The following is a 23831-nucleotide window of genomic DNA, read 5'->3' as shown; positions in this document are numbered from 1 at the left end:
GATAACTAAAGGTACAGATGCAATCCCTAAAGCAACCACTAAGAAAATAACTCAGCCGAAACCGGTTTGGCTCAGTGGATAGAGTGTCGGCCTGCGGACTGGGGGGTTCCGGGTTCGATTACGGTCAGGGGCATGTGCCTGGGTTGCGGGCACGTCCCTGGTGGGGGATGTGCAGGAGGCAGCTGATAGATGTTTCTCTCTCATCGATGTTTCTAACTCTCTCTATCTCTTTTCCTTCCTCTCTGGAAAATCAATAAAATATATTTAAGAAAAAAGAAAATAACTCAAAAATATCATTTAACCCTCCACCCCAAAGACAGTAAAGAAGATATGGAGGAAAAACAAAAAAGAGACATTAGATGCCCTGACTGGTGTGGCTCAGCAGATTGAGCTTCATCCCATGCACAGAAAGACTGCCAGTTCTATTCTTGGTCAAGGCACAAACACTGGGTGCGGACTCAATCCCCAGTGGGGGAATGCAGGAGGCAGTCATTCAATGTTTCTCTCTCATCAAGGTCTGTCTTTCTCTCTCTCACTCCATCTCCCTCTCCCTCCCCCTCCCTTGTGCGTTCTCTCTCTAAACTCAATAAAAACAAACAGACATGTACAGAAGGAAGACAATGTGAAGAAACATAAGGAGAATGCCATGTGAGGACACAGGTTGGAGTGATATCCTATATGATAAAAGGGTAATATGCAAATTGACCCTAACAGCAGAATGACTGGGAACAACCGGTCGCAATGACACGCACTGACCACCATGGGGCAGACGCTCAACGCAGAAGCTGTCCCCTGGTGGTCAGTGCACTCCCACAGGGGGAGCTCCATTCAGTCACAAGCCGGGCTGATGGCTGTGAGTACAGTGGCAGGAGACTCTCCCACCTCCTCAGCAGTGCTAAGCATGTACAACTACAGCTTAGGCTGGGGAGCCGGCCTAAGCTGTCAGTCAGACATATCCCGGGGGCCCCTGGGCTGCCCGAGGGATGTCTGACTGTCTGATCCCCCGGGGAGCAGGCCTAAGCTGGCCAGTGGACATCCTCCGAGGAGTCCTGGCCTGCGACAGGGCACAGGCCGGGCTGAGGGACGTCCCCGCAACCTCCGAGTGCACGAATTTTTGTGCACCGGGCCTCTAGTCCTATCTAATATAAGACAAACATGGTAATTAACCATACCTCCGACACGCTTCCCATTGGCTTATCAGGGCGATATGCAAATTAACTGCCAACCAAGATGGTGGCCGGCAGCCAGGCAGCTGAAGTGAACAGGAGGCTTGCTTGCTCCAGTGATGGAGGAAGCCAAGGTTCCCCACCTGCCGCCACCCAGCTCTGAGCTCCAGATACAACAATGTTACAATTATAGAAGCTAAACAATCCCCAGAAACCTGCTTTCAGCCAGCCGGGCCTCAGAGCTGGAGTTGCCACAGTGTTTCAATTATAGAAGCTAAACAAAGCCCAGATACCTGCTTTCAGCAGTCGAGGTCTCAGAGCTGGAGCCGAGCCTCAGAGCTAAAGCTGGCTCTCAGCTCCAGTGACAGCCATAGAAGGTAAATAAATCCCAGAATGAATAAAAAAAAAAAAAAAGAAAAAAAGGAGAGGTTGGGAGCTTCAGTCGCCCACCAGCCTGAAAATGGCCCTCAGCCCCTCACCCAGACTAGCCAGGCACCCCAGTGGGGACCCCCACCCTGAAGGGGGTGTGAACAGCTGCAAATAGCCATCATCCCCTCATCCAGGCTGGCCAGGCACTCAAGCGGGACCCCCACCCTGATCCGGGACACCCTTCAGGGCAAACCAGCCCGCCCCCACCCGTGCACCAGGCCTCTATCCTATACAGTAAAAGGGTAATATGCAAACTGACCCTAACAGCAGAAAGACTGGGAATGACTGGTCACTATGACACATACTGACCACCAGGGGGCAGACGCTCAATGCAGGAGCTGCCCTCTGGTGGTCAGGGCACTCTCACATGGGAGGAGCTCTGCTCAGCCACAAGCCAGGCTGATGGCTGCCAGTACAGGAGTGGTGGTGGGAGCCTCTCCTGCCTCCTCAGCAGCGCTAAGGATGTCCAACTGCAGTTTAGGCCTGCTCCCCGCTGGCAAGTGGACATCCCCCGAGGGCTGCCAGGCTGCCAGAGGCATGTCTGATTGCCATCTTAGGCCCAAACCCCCAGGGAGCAGGCCTAAGCCAGCAGGTGGTCATCCCCTGAGGAGTCCCAGACTGCGAGAGGGCACAAGCCGGGCTGAGGGACACCCCCCTCCACCCCGAGTGCACAAATTTTTGTGCACCGGGCCTCTAGTCTATAATAATAAAAGCTTAATATGCTAATTAGACTGAACAGCCAAATGACCTTCCAGATGTCCTTCTGGACGAAGCTGGGGCTTCAAGGGCTGCGAGGACCAAGCCCCTTACACAAATTTTGTGCTTCAGGCCTCCAGTGTATCTATAAGCCAATGAATACTTGAGGCTACCAGAAGTTAGGAGAGAGGCATGGAACAAACTAGCGCCTTCAGAGGGAGTATGGCCCTGCCAACACATTTATTTTGGAGTGCTGGCCTCCAGAATTGTAAGACAATGCATTTTTACTGTTTTTAAGCCTCCCAGTATACGGTCCCCTGTTACAGAAGCCCTAGGAAACTAATATAAGCATCTTTTCAGGAAAAAAAAAACCTCAATACAAACATCTTTTTTTAAAAAAAAGAGACATTAGATTTAAAAAAGAGAGATTAGAAAATAAATAGCAAAACGGCAATGTAAATCCAACCTTCGTAATAATTACATAAATATGAGTAGCCTAAACACTCCAATCAAAAGGGAGAGATCGTCAGGCTACATAAATAAGATCCAATTCTACAATAGACATAACTTAAATTCAAAGATATACTAGACAAAAAAATTAAATAATAAATAAGCAAACAAAAAAAAAAGATACACTAGACTGAAATAATGGAAAAACATACTATGCAAAGAGCAACTATGGTAGAGCAGAAATGTCTATATCAACATCAGACAATATTACTAGATACAAAGACGGACGCTTCATAATGATACAAGATTTAATATATAAGAAAATATAGCCGAAACCGGTTTGGCTCAGTGGATAGAGCGTCGGCCTGCGGACTGAAGGGTCCCGGGTTCGATTCCGGTCAGGGGCATGTGCCTGGGTTGCGGGCATATCCCCAGTGGGGGATGTGCAGGAGGCAGCTGATCGATGTTTCTCTCTCATCGATGTTTCTAACTCTCTATCTCTCTCCCTTCCTCTCTGTGAAAAAATCAATAAAATATATTTAAAAAAAAAAAGAAAGAAAATATAATAATTATACATGTATACATACAAAAATATATGCACTTAACAGGTTCACAATACATGAACCAAAAACTAAGAGAATAAAAAGGACAGAGCTAATCAACACTAATATATTTCAATTCCTCATTCTAAGTAGATAAAACTAGAGGGAAAATCAGCAAGAATATAGAATACTTGAACATTATCAACCAACTCAACCCATACAAATTATATATCAAACGCATCATTCCTTGGATAGTTACTGACATATAAAACTGAAATACAGATTTGGACATTATCAATAAAAATAGAGATGGTAGCTGAATAAAATAGTTCATCCAGAGGAAAAAGCATCAAATGAACAGAGAAAAGACTTTAAAATAAAATAAAAAATTTAAAAAGCAAATGAGTTGCTTTATTGTATAAAATAGTAGGTAAGAATTATCTTATCTTGCAGGGGGGAAAAAATATAAAGATATCCATTGAAAGCGTGCACAGAAGAGCCTCAGCTGGTGTGGCTCAGTGAATAGAGCATTGGCCTGCAGACTGAAGTGTCCCAGGTTCGATTCCAGTCAAGGGCACATGCCCATGTTGCAGGCTCCATCTTCAGTGGGGGGGTGTGCAGGAGGCAGCCAATCAATCATTCTCTCTTATCGATGTTTCTCTCTCTCCCTCTACCTCCCTCTCTGAAATCAATAAAAATATTTAATTTTTTAAAAAGCACGTACAGAAGACTTCCTTCTTAGATATATTCTCAGATGTTTAATAACTTCCTATAGACTCAGAACTGTAAAAAAGGACCACGATTAATGGGATATTATCTAAGAGCAACCATACAGGAAACCCTCCTGAGGGTTTTGACATAGCAATGTATAAAATCATTGAGCATTCAACATAAGAAAGCCTTGCCTTTCAATTTTACCACTTTCAATTATACCTCCTGTGAGCAACAACCATCATTAACCATTCTTTAACACCAATACCCTGACACAAACGTGAATGAATAAACAAACTGTATTGTCCTTCCTGATGTGACAAATGCAAACTGAAGTCATTTTTTGTTACAAGTTTATGTTGCTACAGGCACTTTCCGTGGAAACCACAAGCTGACACAAGCACAGCCCATTAAATTAAATTGCTTCTAGGCAAGATTTTGCTCTACAGTCATGTAAAATGGGAATTGCTAATTGCTAACACTCCTGCATCTGTTTATTTCATATCACGACCCTAGAACTCTTAAGAAATACAAAGAGCTAATACCTCAAACAGGATATATATGAACCAGTTAACTTACACTGATTCGCCACGTGTAGTATTAAATTCATGAATTCCTACTTTGCTCTCTTGCACAAAACAATATTCTAACCTAATATTTAGACAAAAGAGCAACTTTGGAGAGGGTCAGTGTTTTACTGACAAAACAAGAATGATTTTTCCCACTAGAGTAGAGGCTATAACACTTCGTCAAAGAAATTTAAGTTAAAAACAAAACAAAACAAAAAAACACCTCATAAGTGAACCTGTCTATTCCCTTGCAATTCAGGATGGTCCAAATAGAATACCTGTTTTATCTAATCTAGCTTCAAATAACAAGTGATAGGGCTTACGTATACCAACTTCCCTTGAGGACATTATTTCAAATTGAATTTATGGCATAGTATTTTCAAAGATTAAGTTTACTATAGTCTATTTTACTCAAAATTGATAATAAAAATTCTGTCTATATCTGTGACCAACAGAAGTATCCAACATAAAAACAGTCCACAAGAAACACACTAGCCCTAACTGGTTCGGCTCAGTGGATAGAGCATCGGCCTGCGGACTCAAGGGTCCCAGGTTCGATTCCGGCCAAGGGCATGTACCCTGGTTGTGGGCACATCCCCAGCAGGGGGCATGTAGGAGGCAGCTGATCGATGTTTCTCTCTCATGGATGTTTCTAATCTCTATCCCTCTCCCTTCCTCTCTGTAAAAAAATCAATAAAAGATATTTTTTTTAAAAAAATACTAAAAAAAAGAAACACACTAAAGTTCTACCTTTCAGATGAGTCTGCTTATTTTCAATATTTAAATTCTTTCCCACTTCCCGCCACCCCCCCAAGAAAAATCTATACTCACAAATTTTCAAAAGTACCAGTAAGTGGGTGTTAGGCCACTGTAAAACGAACTTGGGTACTAAGTTCTCTGCTCTTTAAATCAAAATTGATTCTGTCCTCTGTTTTTTTCTTTTTTAAGAAACGTTTTATTTAAATATTAGCACAGAAAAGTCTACACACACCATAAGTATGCAACTTATCCTGGTAGCTCAGTTGGATAGAGCATCATCCCCATACACCAAAGTTGACTCCCTAGTAACAGCACATACAAAAATCAACCAATGAATGCATAAATAAGTGGAATAATAAATGGCTGTTTCTCTCACCTCCTCTCTCTAAAATCATCTTTAAAAAAAAAAAAAAAAAGAAGTGTGTAACTTCATGGATTTTTTTTTTAATTCACATATCTATTTAGTAAGCACAAGATACAAAATATTTCCCAATTCCTAAAGCCTTCCTGCTACCTCTGGTCATTCATTACTGCCCCTCAAAAGTAATCATTACTCTGACCTTTATCACAAACCAATTCTTTTGAAAATCACCAAGACCACTAATGAGGGGAGAACCAAGATGGCGGCATCATAACCTTCAAGATGATATAAATAAATGGGGAGATATTCTGTGTTCATGGACAAAGACTCATTATTGCTGAGATGGCAATTCTTCCCAACTTGATCCATAAATTCAATGTATTCCCAATCAAAATTCCAGCAAGGAATTTCATAGATAATGACATATGGGTCCTACATTTATGTAGAAAGGCAAAAGACCCAGGATAGTCAACAAAATATTGAAAGTTGGAGGACTGACACTATCCAACTTCAAGACTTATAAAGCTACAGTAATCAAGACAGTGTAATTCCAGCCAAAGAACAAATACATAGATCAATGGAACTGAATATAGAGAGCCCAAAAATAGACCCATAGTTAAGTGACCTCTGGCAAAAGAGCCGAAGTAATTCAATGGAAAAAGTCTCCTCAATAAATGGTGCTAGGACAACTGAACAGCCACATGGAAAAAAAATTAATCTAGACACAGACCTTTAAAAAAAAAGTTTCTATTGATTTTAGAGAGAGAAAGGAGGATAGATAGAAACATCGAGGAGAGAGGATCATAGATCCTGCAAGCTCCCTACTGGGGATCGAGCCCACAACCCAGGCATGCGTTCTAACCAGGAATTGAACAGTGGTAACCTCTTGGTTCAACACTCAACCACTTTGCTGGACCAAAAATCAATAAAGACATATCCTCAGATGAGAATTTTTTTTAAAAAGCAGAAAAGAGCCAGTACACAAAGGGAGAAAAATAGTGCTCAGTTATCAAATGAGTTCCTAGATCCAACTAGGCCAGAAGCCAGTTGCATATTGAACTTATCACAGTTAAATGAACCTATTAAATCTCATTTTTGCTTTTTAAAAAAGGCATGTAAAGCTACTTTGTATGTGTCTGTGCACACACTACAGTTATCTTCTGCATAAACATTTTCATAAGAGCTAGGGTCATAGCATACAGAAAAACCACTGCATTAATGGCTCTACTTGTAGACTTTATTAAAAAGGCAATATAAGAACAATTTGCATTACCTTGGCCCTTGCTTCTCAGGATTGGAACACTAGTGCTTCTAAGTGGCACTACTGGTGCTGTTGATCAATTTTAGATGCAGCATAAATATCAACCATGAATTAATTATCCAAGACCTCAAAGTTTTCAAAAAGTTTCAAGTGATATTTTAAAAAGCAAAAAGATAAAAGGCAATTTCAGCTTAAAATAAAACCCACTAAAAGACTGCTTCAGACACTAGCGATTAAAAAAAGATAAAACTGATCCAGCCAGCATGGCTCAGTGGTTGAGCGTCAAACTGCGAACCAGGAGGTCATGGTTCGATTCCCGGTCAGGGCATATACCCACCCAGGACCAGGTTGTGAGCTCAATCCCCAATGTGGGGTGTGCAGGAGGCAGCCAATCAATGATTTTCTCTCATCACTGATGTTTCTATCTCTCTCTGAAATCAATAAAAATATATATATTTTAAAATCAATGAATGTTTTATTGCATTATTTGTAGGATTTTTTTTTTAGTTGTAATTTTAAAAGTGGTCTATCCATACTAACATTATCTAAACAATTCTATTTAGGTTTGGGGAACATTTTTATTATTATTATTATTATTGATTTCAGAGAGGAAGGGAGAGGGTTAGAGAGATAGAAACATCAATGATGAGAAAGAATCATTGATTGGCTGCCTCCCGCGCGCCCCCTACTGGCGGGGATAGAGCCCGCAATCCGGACATGTGCCCTTGGCCAAAATCGATCAGGGGACCCTTTAGTCCACAGCCCCCCCAACACTTTATCTACTGAACTAAATGGGCTAGGGCTGGGGAACACTTTAATTATTTTTATTAATTATGGCTCATAGTTAACCTGAAAAGTATAATCCTCATTTCTAAGAAAAGAACATGTAGGTCAATAGCCAAGATATATTTAGATAAATTTAGACAGGTATATTTAGAACAGTTTCTGAATTTCCAACCTGCTTCTTAAGCTAAGACTAGATCACACTACACAAGTAGCTTCCTCTAACCAAAATAAAAGTTCTGAACCTCTGACTCTTTACAAAAGTTAAATTAGGTTACATATTTAAAAGGTAAGGTTTTAATATAGACCCCTTTAAAACACATTTTCCTAATGTATTTGAAGTATGTCATTTAAAATTTGGCTTTCCAAAAAAATATACAAGAATATATATTTTACGCCAAAACCGGTTTGGCTCAGTGGATAGAGCGTCAGCCTGTGGACTGAAAGGTCCCAGGTTCGATTCCGGTCAGGGGCATATACCTTGGTTGCAAGCACATCCCCAGTAGGAGATGTGCAGGAGGCAGCTGATCGATGTTTCTCTCTCATAGATGTTTCTGACTCTCTATCTCTCTCCCTTCCTCTCTGTGGAAAATCAATAAAATATATTTTTTAAAAATAAAAAGAATATACATTTTATATAAATTAAGGCATACCTACATTTTACACTTCAGAAAGTAAACAAAACTTCTTTGAAAATTTTTACTAAAAACAAAACATCCACTGTTTTGATTAATTTTATACAAACTACACAATCACCATTTGTTGTTATCTTTATATTGGAAAAAAAACTGTAGTTTCCCATGTGCTTATTTTAAATTATGCCCAAGGCACACCAAATGGTTAATCAATAAAAATAAAAACTATGCAATATAAAGTGAGAAAGAGTTGCCCTGGCCAGTGTGGTTCAGTTGGATGGGTGTTCAACCTGTGCACGGAAAGGTTGCCAGTTCAATTCTGGACAGAGCACATGCTCTGGTTGTGGGCTCAATCCTCAGGAGAGGGCGTGTGGGAGACAACCAATTGATGTTTTGCTCTCACATCAATGTTTCTCTCTTTTCTCTCTCTAAAATTCAATTAAAAAATAAATAAAGAGGGAGTAGTTATTCAACAATAGAGTTGCAGTTTAAATAGCCTCCGACAATCTACTAATAAAAGCCTAAGTGGTCCTCGTGCCCTCGCCCTCACAAGATGGTGGCCGCGCGGCGCGGAGGCGGGGCCTGGGAGCCACTCCACACAGTGAGGCCTGGGGGTCCCAGCCTCCACATCACAGGTCTCGGCAGGGGAGGGTGGTTGTGGGCGATCAGGTAGGCAGGGGAGGGCAGTGTGGACGAAGGGGTGGTGCGGGGGCTCTAGTCTAGTATAAACACATTTTTAAATGTTATTTTTTAATGGGCTTAGCTTCAAAACCCTTAGCTGACTTACAGTTTAAATATTCAACTATGCATGTTTACTGCTGAATCTGAGTCAAAAATGATGCACTCCTAGCACTAAAAATCAAAGCAATTGGACTATTTTTTAAACTGCTGTAAAGACACTTAGCTCTTGCACTAGCTGGTTTTGCTCAGTGGTCAGAGCATCAGTTCAAAGACTGAAGGGTCGTGAGTTTGATTCCCATCAAGGGCATGTACCCACATTGCAGGCTCAATCCCCAGTGCTTTGTTGGGCATGAGGGAGGCAACCAATTGATGTGTCTCTCTCACATAATGTTTCTTTTTCACTGTTTCTCTTCCTCTCTCCCATTCTCTCTAAAAATCAATGGGAAAAATATATATATCCTCAGGTTAGGATTAACAAAAAGAAAACAAAACAAAAAAAAAAACCACTTCTTAAATGGATGGAACTTTTAAAACAAAATAAAGCCATGGAACTGCCAACAGCAGTGGTTCTCAACCTTCCTAATGCCGCAACCCTTTAATACAGTTCCTCATGTTGTGGTGACCCCAAACCATAAAATTATTTTCGTTGCTATTTCATAACTGTAATTTTGCTACTGTTATGAATCCTAATGTAAATATATAATATGCAGGATGTATTTTCATTGCTGCAAACTGAACATTACTAAAGCATAGTGGTTAATCACATAACAATATGTAATTATACATGTGTTTTCTGATGGTCTTAGGCGACCCCGATGAAAGGGTCATTCGACCCCCAAGTTGGCGACCCACAGGTTGAGAAATGCTGGCCTACAGGAATATAGCTAACCTTAGAATTTCTGCCTCCCAGTTAATTATGTAAATGTTTTCACTCACTCCCCTCAGCCCCATTATATTACCATCTCCTTAGAGGGAGATTAGGTTAAAACAGGGATTATTATGTTAATCATCTTCAGTTCACTCACAGTTCCTAACACATAATATTTAATAAGTATTTGAATTGATGAACTCAATCACTTTTGAAAATCACCAAGACTACTAATGAGGGGAGAACCAAGATGGCGGCATAGGTAAACACCGGAGATTGCTGCCTCGCACAACCACTTCAAAAATACAACTAAAAGACGGAACGGACATCACCCAGAACCACAGGAACGCTGAGGGGAAATTCTTCAACTAGAAGGAAAGAGATCAGCATACCGAGACTCAGAGGAGGCCCAGTGCGGAAAACACAAAGACGCGGAGGTGCGCGTGGAACAGGCTGGTGGCTGAGGGCGCGGTTCGTTTTCAATCGGGAGGGAGTCTCAGGCTCTGAGCTCCAGTTCCGGGCGAGTCTCTAGGGACCCAGACTCAAACGGGAGAAGCGGGACTGTCTGGCATTGGTCGGAACTCGAGGGCAGCTTTCTCTCTGAGGTTTGCAGCGGTTGCTGGGACTCTGAGAGGCAGAGCCTCTGGGAACGGGACTGAGAGCAGCCATAACTGCTCGCTCGGCCCACCCTGTTGATCCCCTGCGACCCACCCCGCCCAAGCCCTGCACAGAGCCATTTGCCGGATAGCCTCAGGCAAGGGCTAGAATAGCACCTCCCTAGAGGACAAAAGTTCTCCCACTGCAGACACAGCTGATTCTCACAGCCAGTTGGCCTGGAGGTCAAATCACCCCCAGTATTACCTACAACAATCAAGGCTTAACTACAACAAGACTGCGCACAAAGACCACTAGGGGGTGCACCAAGAAAGCATAAAAAATGCAGAGACAAAGAAACAGGACACAAATGTCGATGGAGGATATAGAATTCAGAACCACACTTTTAAGTTGCTTTCAATAATCTTCTAGAAACTGCCGATAAACTTAATAAGATCTGCAAGAAATCTAATGAGACCCTCGATGTTGTGATAAAGAACCAACTAGAAATTAAGCATACACTGACTGAAATAAAGGATATTATACAGACTCCCAACAGCAGACCAGAGGAGCGCAAGAATCAAGTCAAAGATTTGAAATGCGAAGAAGCAAAAAACACCCAACCAGAAAAGCAAAATGAAAAAAGAATCCGAAAATACGAAGATAGTGTAAGGAGCCTCTGGGACAGCTTCAAACGTACCAACATCAGAATTATAGGGGTACCAGAAGATGAGAGAGAGCAAGATATTGAAAACCTATTTGAAGAAATAATGACAGAAAACTTCCCCTACCTGGTGAAAGAAATAGACTTACAAGTTCAGGAAGCGCAGAAAACCCCAAACAAAAAGAATCCAAAGAGGACCATACCAAGACACATCATAATTAAAATGCAAACAGCAAAAGACAAAGAGAGAATCTTAAAAGCAGCAAGAGAAAGACAGTCAGTTACCTACAAGGGAGTACCCATACCACTGTCAGCTTATTTCTCAACAGAAACTTTGCAGACCAGAAGGGAGTGGCAAGAAATATTCAAAGTGATGAATGCCAAGAACCTACAACCAAGATTACTTTATCCAGCAAAGCTATCATTCAGAACTGAAGGTCAGATAAAGAGCTTCACAGATAAGGAAAAGCTAAAGGAGTTCATCACCACCAAACCAGGATTATATGAAATGCTGAAAGGTATCCTTTAAGAAGAGGAAGAAGAAGAAAAAGGTACAGATACAAATTATGAACAACAAATATGCATCTATCAACAAGTGAATCTAAGAATCAAGTGAATAAATAATCTGATGAACAGAATGAACTGGTGATTATAATAGAATCAGGGACATAGAAAGGGAATGGACTGACTATTCTTGGGGGGGAAAGGGGTGTGGGAGATGCAGGAAGAGACTGGACAAAAATCGTGCACCTATGGATGAGGACAGTGGGTGGGGAGTGAAGGCGGAGGGTTCGGGTGGGAACTGGGAGGAGGGGAGTTATGGGAGGAAAAAAAGAGGAACAAATGTAATAATCTGAACAATAAAGATTTAATTTAAAAAAAAAAAGACTACTAATGAAATCTTTTGTTTGCTTAAAACTAAGTACTACTGACTTGCATATAAAAATATATTCCAGCCCTAGCTGGTTTGGCTTACTGGATAGAGCGTCGGCCTGCAGACTGAGCGGCCCCAGGTTCGATTCCGGCCAAGGGCATGTACCTTGGTTGCAGGCACATTCCCAGTAGGGGGTGTGCAGGAGGCAGCTGATCAATGCTTCTCTCGATTCGATGTTTCTAACTCTCTGTCCCTCTCCCTTCCTCTCTGTAGGAGATCAATAAAATATATTTTTAAAAATATATATACTAGAGGCCCGGTGCACAAAAATTTGTGCACTCGGGGTGGAGAGGGGGTGTCCCTCAGCCCGGCCTGTGCCCTCTCGCAGTCTGGAACTCCTCAGGGGACGACCACCTGCTGGCTTAGGCCCGCTCCCTGGGGGGGGGGGGGGTTGGGCCTAAGATGGCAATCAGACATGCCTCTGGCAGCCTGGCAGCCCTCGGGGGATCTTGCCAGTGGGGAGCAGGCCTAAACTACAGTAGGACATCCTAGCGCTGCTGAGGAGGCAGGAGAGGCTCCCACCACCACTGCTGTACTGGCAGCCATCAGCCTGGCTTGTGGCTGAGCAGAGCTCCCTCCTCCCATGAGAGAGTGCCCTGACCACCAGAGGGCAGCTCCTGCATTGAGCGTCTGCCCTCTGGTGGTCAGTGTGTGTCATAGTGACCAGTCATTCCCAGTCTTTCTGCTGTTAGGGTCAGTTTGCATATTACCCTTTTACTATATAGGATAGAGGCCTGGTGCATGGGTGAGGACGGCTGGTTGCCCTGAAGGGTGTCCCGGATCAGGGTGGGGGTCCCGTTTGGGTGCCTGGCCAGCCTGGATGAGGGGATGATGGCTATTTGCAGCTGGTCACACCCCCTTCGGGGTGGGGATCCCCACTGGGGTGCCTGGCCAGTCTGGGTGAGGGGCTGAGGGCCATTTTCAGGCTGGCGGGCGACTGAAGCTCCCAGCCTCTTTTTTTTTTTATTCTGGGATTTATTTACCTTCTATAGCTGTCACTGGAGCTGAGAGCTGTTGCCAGCTCTGAGGCTGCTGCTGGCTGAAAGCAGGTATCTGGCTAGGTTTGTTTAGCTTCTATAATTGAAACTCTGTTGCCATCACTGGCACTCTAAGCTCTGAGCCTGCTGGCAGCTGAAAGCAGGTTTCTGGGTTTGTTTAGCTTCTATAATTGCAACATTGTTGTATCTGGAGCTCAGAGCTGGGCTGCGGCAGGTGGGGAACCTTGGCTTCCTCCGTCAACTGGAGCAAGCAAGCCTCATGTTCGCTTCAGCTGCCTGGCTGCTGGCCGCCATCTTGGTTGGCAGTTAATTTGCATATCTTGCTGATTAGCCAATGGGAAGGGTAGCAAAGTTATGGTTAATTACCATGTTTCTCTATTATTAGATAGGAGATATATATATATATACATATATATATTTTTTTTTTTTCCAGGCCTACCAGTGTGGCTCAGTGGTTGAGTGTCAACCCATGCACCAAGAGGTCAACTGTTCTATTCCTGATCAGGGCGCATGCCCAGGTTTTGCATTTGATCCCCAGTGGAGGGAGCATGTAGAAGAGGCAGCCAAAGTTGATGTCTCTCACTGATGTTTTCCTCCACCCCCGCCTCTTTCTGAAATCTATAAAAACATATTAAATATATAGATATGTTTTCCCATTACAAAGAATCAACATAATTTCTGACAGTAACTCTCCTTTTATCTTTCCACATCCTAAATAATAAAGAGCTAATATGCAAATGGTCATCACACCCTCACACTATCACGCAGTAACAGCTCAGACACTCAACACTGGGGAGAGAGGAATGGGGGCCAGCCAGGCTACGGCCCGGGAGAGGGACATGCCGCACGCCCTGCAGTCCCAACAACAGTGGCTAGGGCTGCGGCCCGGGACAGGGACAAGCCGCCCACCCCACAGTCCCGGGCACCAGCGGCTGCACCTGCATCTGTGGCCCAGGAAAGGGACAAGCCGCCTGTCCCACAGCCCCGGACATCCACCAAGGGGTCCCAGATTGGAGAGGGTGCAGGCTGCGCTGAGGGGACCGCCCCCCCTCCCCCGCAGTGCACGAATTTCGTGCACCAGGCCTCTAGTAAAAACATAAGACAAAATTGACACACTGCTAATAGTCTAATAAAGCTGTTTCCTTACATTTATATGTATTATAAAAAGATTGTGCATTTATGCATAAAGATGCAAAAAACAGACACTACAAAACCAAAGAAGAGCAGTATCTTACTAAGAAACAAAATTAAGCCCTACCTCCCCAGATATTTAGGTCTAGAACAGCAGTTTTCAACCTGTGGGTCACAACTCCTTTGGGGGGTCAAACAACCCTTTCACAAGGGTCGCCTAAGACCATTGGAAAACACATATATAATTACATATTGTTTTTGTGATTAATCACTATACTTTAATTATGTTCAATTTGTAACAATGAAATTGGGGGTCACTGCACCATGAGGAACTGTATTAAAGGGTCACGGCATTAGGAAGGTTGAGAACCACTGGTCTAGAAGATTATATTGCATCTGTAACAGAGATGTTCCCAAATCTTTTGAAATATAAAAATTAACCCCTTTTTAATTCTTATTATAAATACTAACTTAATGACAACAGTACTCTTATCTTAAACAAACACCAATATTACAAAACAAATTCTCATTTCGAAGGACACTTTCCCAATTTTGAGTCAGGATCTGGGGTTAGTTTTTTCACTCAGAAGTTGTAGCCTGGATAATGTGGAACAGCGCAGGAACCAAAGATTAGGACTGAATTAAAAATACTACAGAATTACAATATAGAAAATGGCTCTTTTCTCCACAGCAACTCTTCCCTTCACCTAGCTCTCAAAGAGGTTGAACAGGCTATAAATAAGATACAATACAAAAAACTCAGAACTAGGAATGATAAAAGGCATTTAGAGTGAGAAAATATGAGTAATAAATTAATGGAGCTAGGCAATAAGCATCAACAGCTGCTAACACCACAGAGAACCAAACATTATGTGCTTCCTGATACAAGTACTCAACATCATCTTTAAAGCATTTTTCCCTCAAAGGAAAAAATGAGAGAGAATATACCTCACAGAAACCAAATTTGATCAAGCCTCTAAACCTAATACCAATTAACAAGAAACCCAGGGGGGCAGAGGAATGTGTTTAATAACACCATAGGAATGTAAGTGGCAAATTCAAACTGGGAAAACCCTTGTTTATTCAACAAATTATTTGCCAGGAATAAGAAACGGAAGGGAACCTATAGATTATAAAACAATGCACAGACCTTATTTGACTCGTGATTTGAATGACCGTAAAAACACATTTATAAAATATAGAAATCTGAACCCCAAATATCATGATATTAAGAAATTACTGCCCCAATTATTTTTCAGTGTGATAATAGTTATTTGGTATTTTTTCCTTCAAGAGTTAAGTTAAGAAACTGGAGTGCTAAAAGGTTAGTGTACAGAAAGGGATCACTAAAAATTAATGCAGCTCAATGATCAAGCTTAAGTGAAACTAAAATATAAATTCTGAGATTGCAACCATGGGAAGAGAGTTTTGCTTGCTTGCCAACCAACTTCTTCACTGATATAAGCTCTATAAATAGGTCAAGAGTGATAATGGCTGCTCAAATCACTTCATGTGGCAGATACTACTACTACTGACATGTATCTGGCCCAGTACCAGGACTGCGTATAAAATAGCATCAGCCCTGGCTGGTTTGGCTCACTGGATAGAGCGTTGGCCTGGGGTCTGAAGGGTCCCAGGTTCGGTTCCGGTCAAGGGCATGTACCTTGGTTGCGGGCACATCCCCAGTAGGGGGTGTGCAGGAGGCAGCTGATCGATGTTTCTCTCTCATTGATGTTTCTAACTCTCTATCCCTCTCCCTTCCTCTCTGTAAAAAATCAATAAAATATATTTAAAAAAATAAAATAAAATAGCATCAAATAAGAAGGCAAGGGTGTTATCAAATGCAAAAAATGCACAGTGGCTAATGAAAGGACCTCTAAAAACTCAAAAGCACCAATAGTGTAAATCAAGAATAATTTAAAACACAGGTTCTAGGTTTCCTCCTAGAATGCTGTTCAGGCCATTTTGTATCTCTCTCAGAAGACAGTACACATAAAGATGGATCACCACATGCTGGGACCTGAGGTCCCCAAAATATATGTTGCCAAAAACCTATCCACTATACATGCCCTCAGGCTCATGGTAAATTATTTAGTGGATTACAGTGCAGAAAAATAATGGGAAAGCTTTGATGATAAAATGTTGATTGAAGAATACACTATACTTTCATATGCTGGGTTAAAACTAAGGCAGACAGGATACTACTTAAAATCTTAACCACATGAGGTTTTTGTTCTTAATACAGAAACGAAAACAGTCCTGTTTTCCTAGAGTTTTAGTCCACACCCAACTTCCCTCTCCCCAACAATACCTTTCTCTAATTATAAGACACTAACAAAACGCTAACTCTGGACATCATAAAAGTGCTGTTGTTTTTTAACCAGACAACTCAGTAAAAAAGCAACTTCCACTGATTGCTTTGATATCTTGTTTCCCTAATGCTAACCATGCTAATGAAAACTTTAATTTCTATATTACCTAAACACAATCCTAGTTCATCCAGATTCATGGAAATGGCTATATAAGTGTTTGGGGGTTTTCTTGTATAAGTTTTAACAGATTTAATTTCATTCCTCTTTGAACAACAAACAGAACTGATTTACTAATACACTGACAAGAATTCCAGGCAGAGTCAAAAGTATTTTGTAAATGAACTGGCAGTTCAAAAAGAACATTCAAGACTCCAATCAGGACATGGACAGTGGGGCGGTGGAGGCTTGTCCTGGGAGGTAGGGGGAGGGGGTGTAAAGGAGACATATGTAATACTTTAAACAATAAAAAAGAAATTAATTTTTTTAAAAGACTCCAATCATTTCAAGCTTAGAGACCCATTTAAGAAAAGAGCTATCTTCCAATACCTTATTTAAAATGATTTTATAAAGGAAAAGACTAACTCCATACTATAGCTGTTTTATTATATAGTACTTTTTTCTCCTACTTTTCTTCTCTATATTTTAGAGCAGGAAAGAAACTTAAAAATCATCTAGAGCACTACATTTGAGTTCCCTGGACAGAAATTATTTCTTTTATCTTTGTACGAGGAGGAGGAAGAGGAGAAAAACATAGATGTGAAACATTGGTTACCTCCTATAAGTGCCATAACTGGGGTTCAAACCCACAACCTAGGTATGTGCCCTGACTGATAACCGAATCTACAACCTTTTTTGGTGTATGGGATGATACTCCAACCAACTGAGCCACACTGGCCAGGGAAAGCAAGATGCTTACTTTTTAGTTTCACCCTGCTCCTTCTTTTACCACAAGGACATGTAGGCAGAGTGAGAAAAAACTGACTAAATGAACATCAATCCCACTTCTACTGAGAAAAACTGCCCACACAGAAGCTGAAAACACTGTTTATTGTACTTCCCTTAAATGCAATCATGAGTCTTTAAAGAGTAGAGGAAAGTAGGTAAAATTAAAGATAATGGCTAAGGATTATAAAAACTTCCGTGATAACAGTCAAATTTAAATTTAACAGATATTTGACAACTAAAAAATAACTATCAAAGAATCAACCCAAAATAAAAAAAATAAAACCATAAAATGTCTACTCACTGAAATGAAGGCTAAATCTTTCGCCCTAGCTGGTCTGGCTCTGTAAATAGAGCATCGGCCTGCAGACTGAAGGGTCCCAGGGTTAGATTCTGGTTAAGGGCATATGCCCAGGTTGTGTGCTTGATCCCCAGTGGGGGATGTGCAGGAGGCAGCCAATCAATGATTCTCTCTCATCATTGATGTTTCTCTCTCTCTCCTCCCTTCCTCTCTGAAATCAATACACACACACACACACACACACACACATCTATAGTAATAAAAGCATAATATGCTAATTAGACTGATGTCCTTCTGGACATCCTTCAGGACAACCTTCCAGACGAAGCCGCAGCAGTGGGGGCTGAGGCAGAGGTGACCACCACAGCAGGAGGGGGCTGAGGCAGAGGCAGCCACCTTGGTGGTGGGGGCCAAGCCTCTTGCATGAATTTTGTGCATCGGGCCTCTAGTATATATATAAGCCCTAATCGGTCTGGCCCAGTAGATAGAGCAGCAGTGGGCAAACTACGGCCCACGGGCCGGACTCGGCCCGTTTGAAATGAATAAAACTATTGAAAAAAAAGACCGTACCCTTTTATGTAATGATGTTTACTTTGAATTTATATTAGTTCACACAAACACTCCATCCATGCTTTTGTTCCGGCCCTCCGGTCCAGTTTAAGAACCCATTGTGGCCCTCGAGTCAAAAAGTTTGCCCACCCCTGGGATAGAGCATCGGCCTGCGGACTGAAGGGTCCCAGGTTTGATTCTGGTCAAGGGCATGTACCTTGGTTGCCGGCACATCCCCAGTAAAGATTGTGCAGGAGGCAACTGATCGATGTTTCTCTCTCTTCGATGTTTCTAACTCTCTATCCCTCTCTTTTCCACTCTGTAAAAAATCAATAAAATATATTTTTTTAAAAGAGAAAAGAAATTCACCAAAAAAGAAAAATCTTTCAACAGGAATGCCTATCTCATCTTTTATGTTCCTCCTGAGTTCCACCCCCACCCCCCAAAGAAATAACTCATTAGCAGACTATGGTGCTGTTACTCTCACAACCTGGCCCTACCTCCTTCTACCCTACCTATCCTTCTATAAACTCAAGGCACTTGGACACACTTAACCATTCAAGATCATTAATACTCATGACTTTGCTGTTCTTTAGCCTGGAATGCACACCTGAAATCTACTTCAAACCTCAGGTTTAAATGTGTAAGTTCCTATACTATCAGGATCCTGTCAGTCTTATTCATCACTACAGCTCTAGCAACTAGAGTACTACTGGCACACAGTAAATGATCAATAAGTTAGTACTGTAAGAATAAAGAGGTGCCACCTGAGTGTTTTGTTGTCTGTGTTTTCTCAAAAGTTCTTCTCTGCCGAAACCGGTTTGGCTCAGTGGACAGAGCGTCGGCCTGCGGACTGAAGGGTCCGGGGGTTCGATTCCGGTCAAGGGCATATACCTGGGTTGGGGGAACATCCCCAGTGGGAGATGCGCAGGAGGCAGCTGATCAATGTTTCTCTCTCAGCGATGTTTCTAACTATCTCTCTCTCCCTACCTCTCTGTAAAAAATCAATAAAATATATTTAAAAGAAAAAGTTCTTCTCACTTTCTATAGTCTCGGCTTTCTACTCGGTTATTATTGTATCTATTTCATATTTACTATTTAATTACAGCTACCCGAGAAACTTTATTTGGCCCCAAACTCTTTCCTAAATAAGAGAATACTGAAATCAGTATGGTTCAAAAGAAAACATACCATTGTACGTTTTTCATCTGTTACAGGTTTTCTCAAGTATTATCAATTCAGTAAACGTGTCCCTAGTTACATGCAGAAAAATTAGAAAATTCTAAAGTGATTTACCAAAGTTACAAACATAGGGTTTAGGTTTCCGGCATATACCAATTCCAAACTTTGAAGACAAAAAGCAAAAACATCTTAATTACCCATATATAAAGATTAGTTTATCTTTAGTACATCAGTCTTGGATAAATCATATAAATCGAAGATCCCAGCAAAATGACTCCTTGAGGAATGACTACACAAGCTCCCAGAAGTTGCTAGTCATATAGTTAGGAGACTTAAGCTACCAATGTCACTTATGAAAATAGAAACCTTTGCCCCAGCCAGTCTGGCTCAGTGGATAGAGCATCAGCCTGCGGACCAAACGTCCCAGGTTTCATTATGGTCAAGTGCAAGTACCTAGGTTGCAGGCTCCTCCCCAGCAGACCCTGGTCAGGACCGTGCAGGAGGCAACCAATTGATGTGTTTCTCTCACATCAGTATTTCTCTGTCTTTCCCTCTCTCTTCCACTCTCCCTAAAAATCAATGGGAAAATATCCTCGGGTGAGGATTAACCAAAAAAAAGAAAAAGAAAGAAACCTTTAAAAGACATACATGCACTCAGTTCTAAGAAAACTGCATTAAATTAAAACTTAAAGCTTAGCCCGCTAGTGTAGCTCAGTGGTTGAGCATCGACCTAGGAACCAGGAGGTCACGTTTCAATTCCTGGTCAGGGCACATGCCCAGGTTGTGGGCTCCATCCCCAGTGTGGGGGCGTGCAGGAGGTAGCCGATCAATGATTCTCTCTCATCACTGATGTTTCTATCTCTCTCTTCCTCTCTCTTCCTCTGAGATCAATAAATAATATATATTTTTAAAAACACCTAAAGCTTAGTTTATCTTTAATATATCAGTCTTGGATAAATCATGAAGACTTTAACACAACGTATAGTGACACTCTGATAAATGCATTTAAGATTAATATGAATAAAAAAAAAAGATTAATATGAATTAGTAATACTAAGAGCTACACTGTGAACTTAATATGAAGCTAATTAACAATGAGAAAGTTTCCAGCTCAAAAATCCAATCCCTCCTATTTTTTCACTAAAAGATGCCAGGAAAAATATTTTTCCCATTAAGAAATCATGTTTAGCTGATGCTCTAGGTATAATTACCATGTTCCTCCCTTTCTAATTTGTATACACCTATTTTGAAGTTTACATCTATAATATTTACATTATGAAAAGGATGCGATTTTAAGTTTTAAGATTATAGTAGTAGCGAAAAGGAATCTAATTTAGAAATGTCTCAAAATATTATTTCTCATTTCATGGAACTGCAAGAAATTTCACTTAAGCTCTTTTTAAAGTAACATACAGATTATCACAGTAAATCTCATCTAGTTTCCTGAATTCAGACTTAATTCATAATTTTACATTTACTGACCATAAAGTACTCAACTAGACATTGTATTAGCCAGGTCACTCTGCCAAAATATTACACTTCCTATGAAAACAAAAACAACAAAAAAACGTTAGTGCTGTGACTCCTCGGGGCTTCGGGTAACAACTATCCATCGCAGGCCTCTAAAAATGACTGTTAACCCAAAAGGCAACGCTCTGCCTGGAAGAACCCAGATTGCCAGGGCCAGCAGAACCACATGAGAAAGTAAAGAACCTCCGTCCTTAGATATATCCCAGGAGAAGAGAGGGAGCCATTCAAACGGTTAGGATGTGCCTCACGACACGACACAAGAAGAGCCTAAGCAAAACTGCCAGGAGAATCTGTCATTACGCGGGCCAACCCTGACACAGCACCATCAGTGGGATCTGCCTCCGACTGGATGGAAGAATTCGGAAAGCAAAAGTTCAAGCAAGAAACCAAAAGCACATCCAACCGGGGATAAACCGCTCCAGCTGCGCCGCCCGGGAGAACGCGAACAGACGCTCACTCCTCCGACCAGGGAGCAGCTACTCCGTGACGGCGGAGGGGGCGATCTCCCGGGCAGAACGAGTGACGTGCAGCTGGTGCTTTTATGGGGGGGGGGGGATGGGGGGGCTGCTCCGACAGTGCACTGAGGTCGGCGTCAGGAGACATACCGTAGGAAGTGCTACGGGGAAAGGAGAGAACGCCCTGGGAAGAGTCAGGGAAGGCGATGATCTTTCACTTGGGGCTCGTCACCGCACATCCGCGCCGGTTTCCTAAATAAAGCTGACAAACGCACCCGAGGACACCCATTTTGGAGACTGACGCATCCCTCCCGTGGACCAGAGGCGTGTGCCGCCGGGAAGAAAGCGCCCGGAGGCAGCCGGCGCCGAGCCCGGGGCAGCCTTTCCTGCCTCCGAGGCGCCCGCAGCCGCGGCGCTCGGGCTGCCTGGCTCGCAGGGGCAGGGGCAGGGGCAGCTGTCGGCGCCAGGCACCGGCCGCGGGGCCGCGGAGTTGGCAGAGCCGCCGCCGCTTCCCCCGCCCGCCCGGGCGCCGGAAAGTTGCGCGAAGGCAACTCCGGGGCCGTAAAGTCGCTCAGCCGCGCGGCCCACGGACTGCGGCACCTCCAGCCTCCTCTCAGCCCCCCGGGAGGGAACGCGCCTCGCCCGGGCCCCAAGCGGTCCCGGGAACGGGAGGGGGGCTCGTTCCGCCACCTCGGCCGAGCCGGAGGACAAGGGGGTCACCAGCGGCGGGCGAGCGAGCGAGCAACCCCTCTAGGCTGTCCCTACCCGGGCCGCGGCTGCCGCCAAGTCCCGGTGCGAACACCCGCGCCCGCCAGCGGGCCCGTCACCACCCCGGCGGGCGCCGCAGGTCCCTCACCCGCGCGGCCCGCCACCCTCCGACTCAACCCGGCCCCTCCTCGAGACCCCGGCCAGGCCGCTGCCCTGCGCCCCTTTCCGCCTCACCTGCGCTCCGCGGCGGCGCCGCACCTCCGCGTCCGCTCCGCGCGCCCCGTCGGGGCACGCACCGACCCGGCCGGGACTCTCCGGGCCGCGGCGACTCGGGCCGCGACGGCCACTGCCGCCTTCTCCTCCTCAGCACAGGCCCCGGCGGCGAGCGCAGAGTTGCAGTCAGAGCCCAGCCGGGGCTGAAGGGAATCTCGCCGCCTCCGCAGGGTCCACCACCACCGAGTCCCAGCACTCGTCCGCGCCGCCCGGAGAAAATGTCACCAGAGGCCGTTCGGCTCGGCGCCTCACTTCCGCCCGGAACCACAGAGCCCGCGGGGTCGGCTAGAGCGGCCGCACCGGCGGGAATCTCCAGGGGCCGGAGCGGGAAGCCGAAGGCAAGCCAGACAGCGCCATCTGGCGGGGAGGAGCGCGCGCTCCTCCCGCTGCAGAGAGCCGGGGGCGCAGTCAGCGGCTTCCCGGGATTTTCCCCCCCGCATTTCCCTCTACCTGATTAGGCAGCTCCGTTCCAGAAATCTTTCTTGGAGGTTCGAAAAGCCAGCCAGTACAAACTATAGGCCACACCCTAAGAAAAGGACAGCGCTACCTTTTCCGTGCGCAGCTCCGTACTCACCCCTCCTGAAGCCTTCCTGAGCGAAGCTCGTGGCGTCTGAAAGCTTGAATAACTCCAACAGGAAGCAGCTTTCTCTCCCCACTTTTTCGAGGATGCCCACCTCGGCGCGGGGATACTCGGCTCTGCTCTTCTCACGCAGTGCCGTCAACATCCCGTTCAAGTTTCTGGACGGGAACCTTGCAGGCCTCACAGATAGACCGCCACCTGCTGGCGATACAGGGTGCGCCAGGGAAACCCGCTCCGCCCACCCCTAGGCGCGCTGCAGACACCCCAAATTCCACCTGGGCACTCCTCTGCGGAGTCCAGAGTCACTCTGACTTGCAGTTCTCCCGGGGGAGGGTGTCGCACGGGCGCACAACATGAATTGTCGCGGTCTGAGATGGAAGAAACGTGAGGGACTCGGGACCCGGAGGGAGGGTGAAGTGGGCACAGGCCACCCGGCAGCTAGAAGAGGCGCTGAGAACAAACCACACTGTTCAAGTATGACCAAGAGGCTGAGCTCCCTACAGGCAGGATTTCGAGAGATAAATAAATATGGGGTTTGAGGAGAAAAATGTTAAAGGTATTTACGTTTTCAGGAGCTGTGCTGGGACCTGGTGTGACAGTCCCTGGGAGGAGATTATGAAAACAGGGCGCTGGCCCCATACTCCCATTAGCGTCAGTCTCATCTTTAGACCCAGCCTTTAAGCTCCCCCCAGATCACTTATTTATTCCGACTGCCTGTATGCCCGGGAGTTTTCCATCCCGAACTAAAGGAATAAGCTGATAAAATA

The 23831-nt window shown here is 44.1% G+C and overlaps 1 protein-coding gene across 1 annotated transcript in view; it reads right to left on the bottom strand.

Moving 5' to 3' along the window:
- Window positions 1-22737, bottom strand: part of ARK2N (arkadia (RNF111) N-terminal like PKA signaling regulator 2N) — a 71185-nt gene extending 48448 nt beyond the window's left edge. The window contains exon 1 of the mRNA XM_081096526.1: window positions 22446-22737. The gene's annotated coding sequence lies outside the window, so the exon portion shown is untranslated. The remainder of the gene's footprint in view (window positions 1-22445) is intronic.
- Between the last annotated feature and the right edge of the window lie 1094 nt (window positions 22738-23831).

This window comes from Myotis nattereri (genome assembly GCF_964212035.1).
Source record: "Myotis nattereri genome assembly, chromosome: 8".
NCBI classification, from domain to species: Eukaryota; Metazoa; Chordata; class Mammalia; order Chiroptera; family Vespertilionidae; genus Myotis; species Myotis nattereri.
This window is presented reverse-complemented; position numbering and strand designations above follow the sequence as displayed.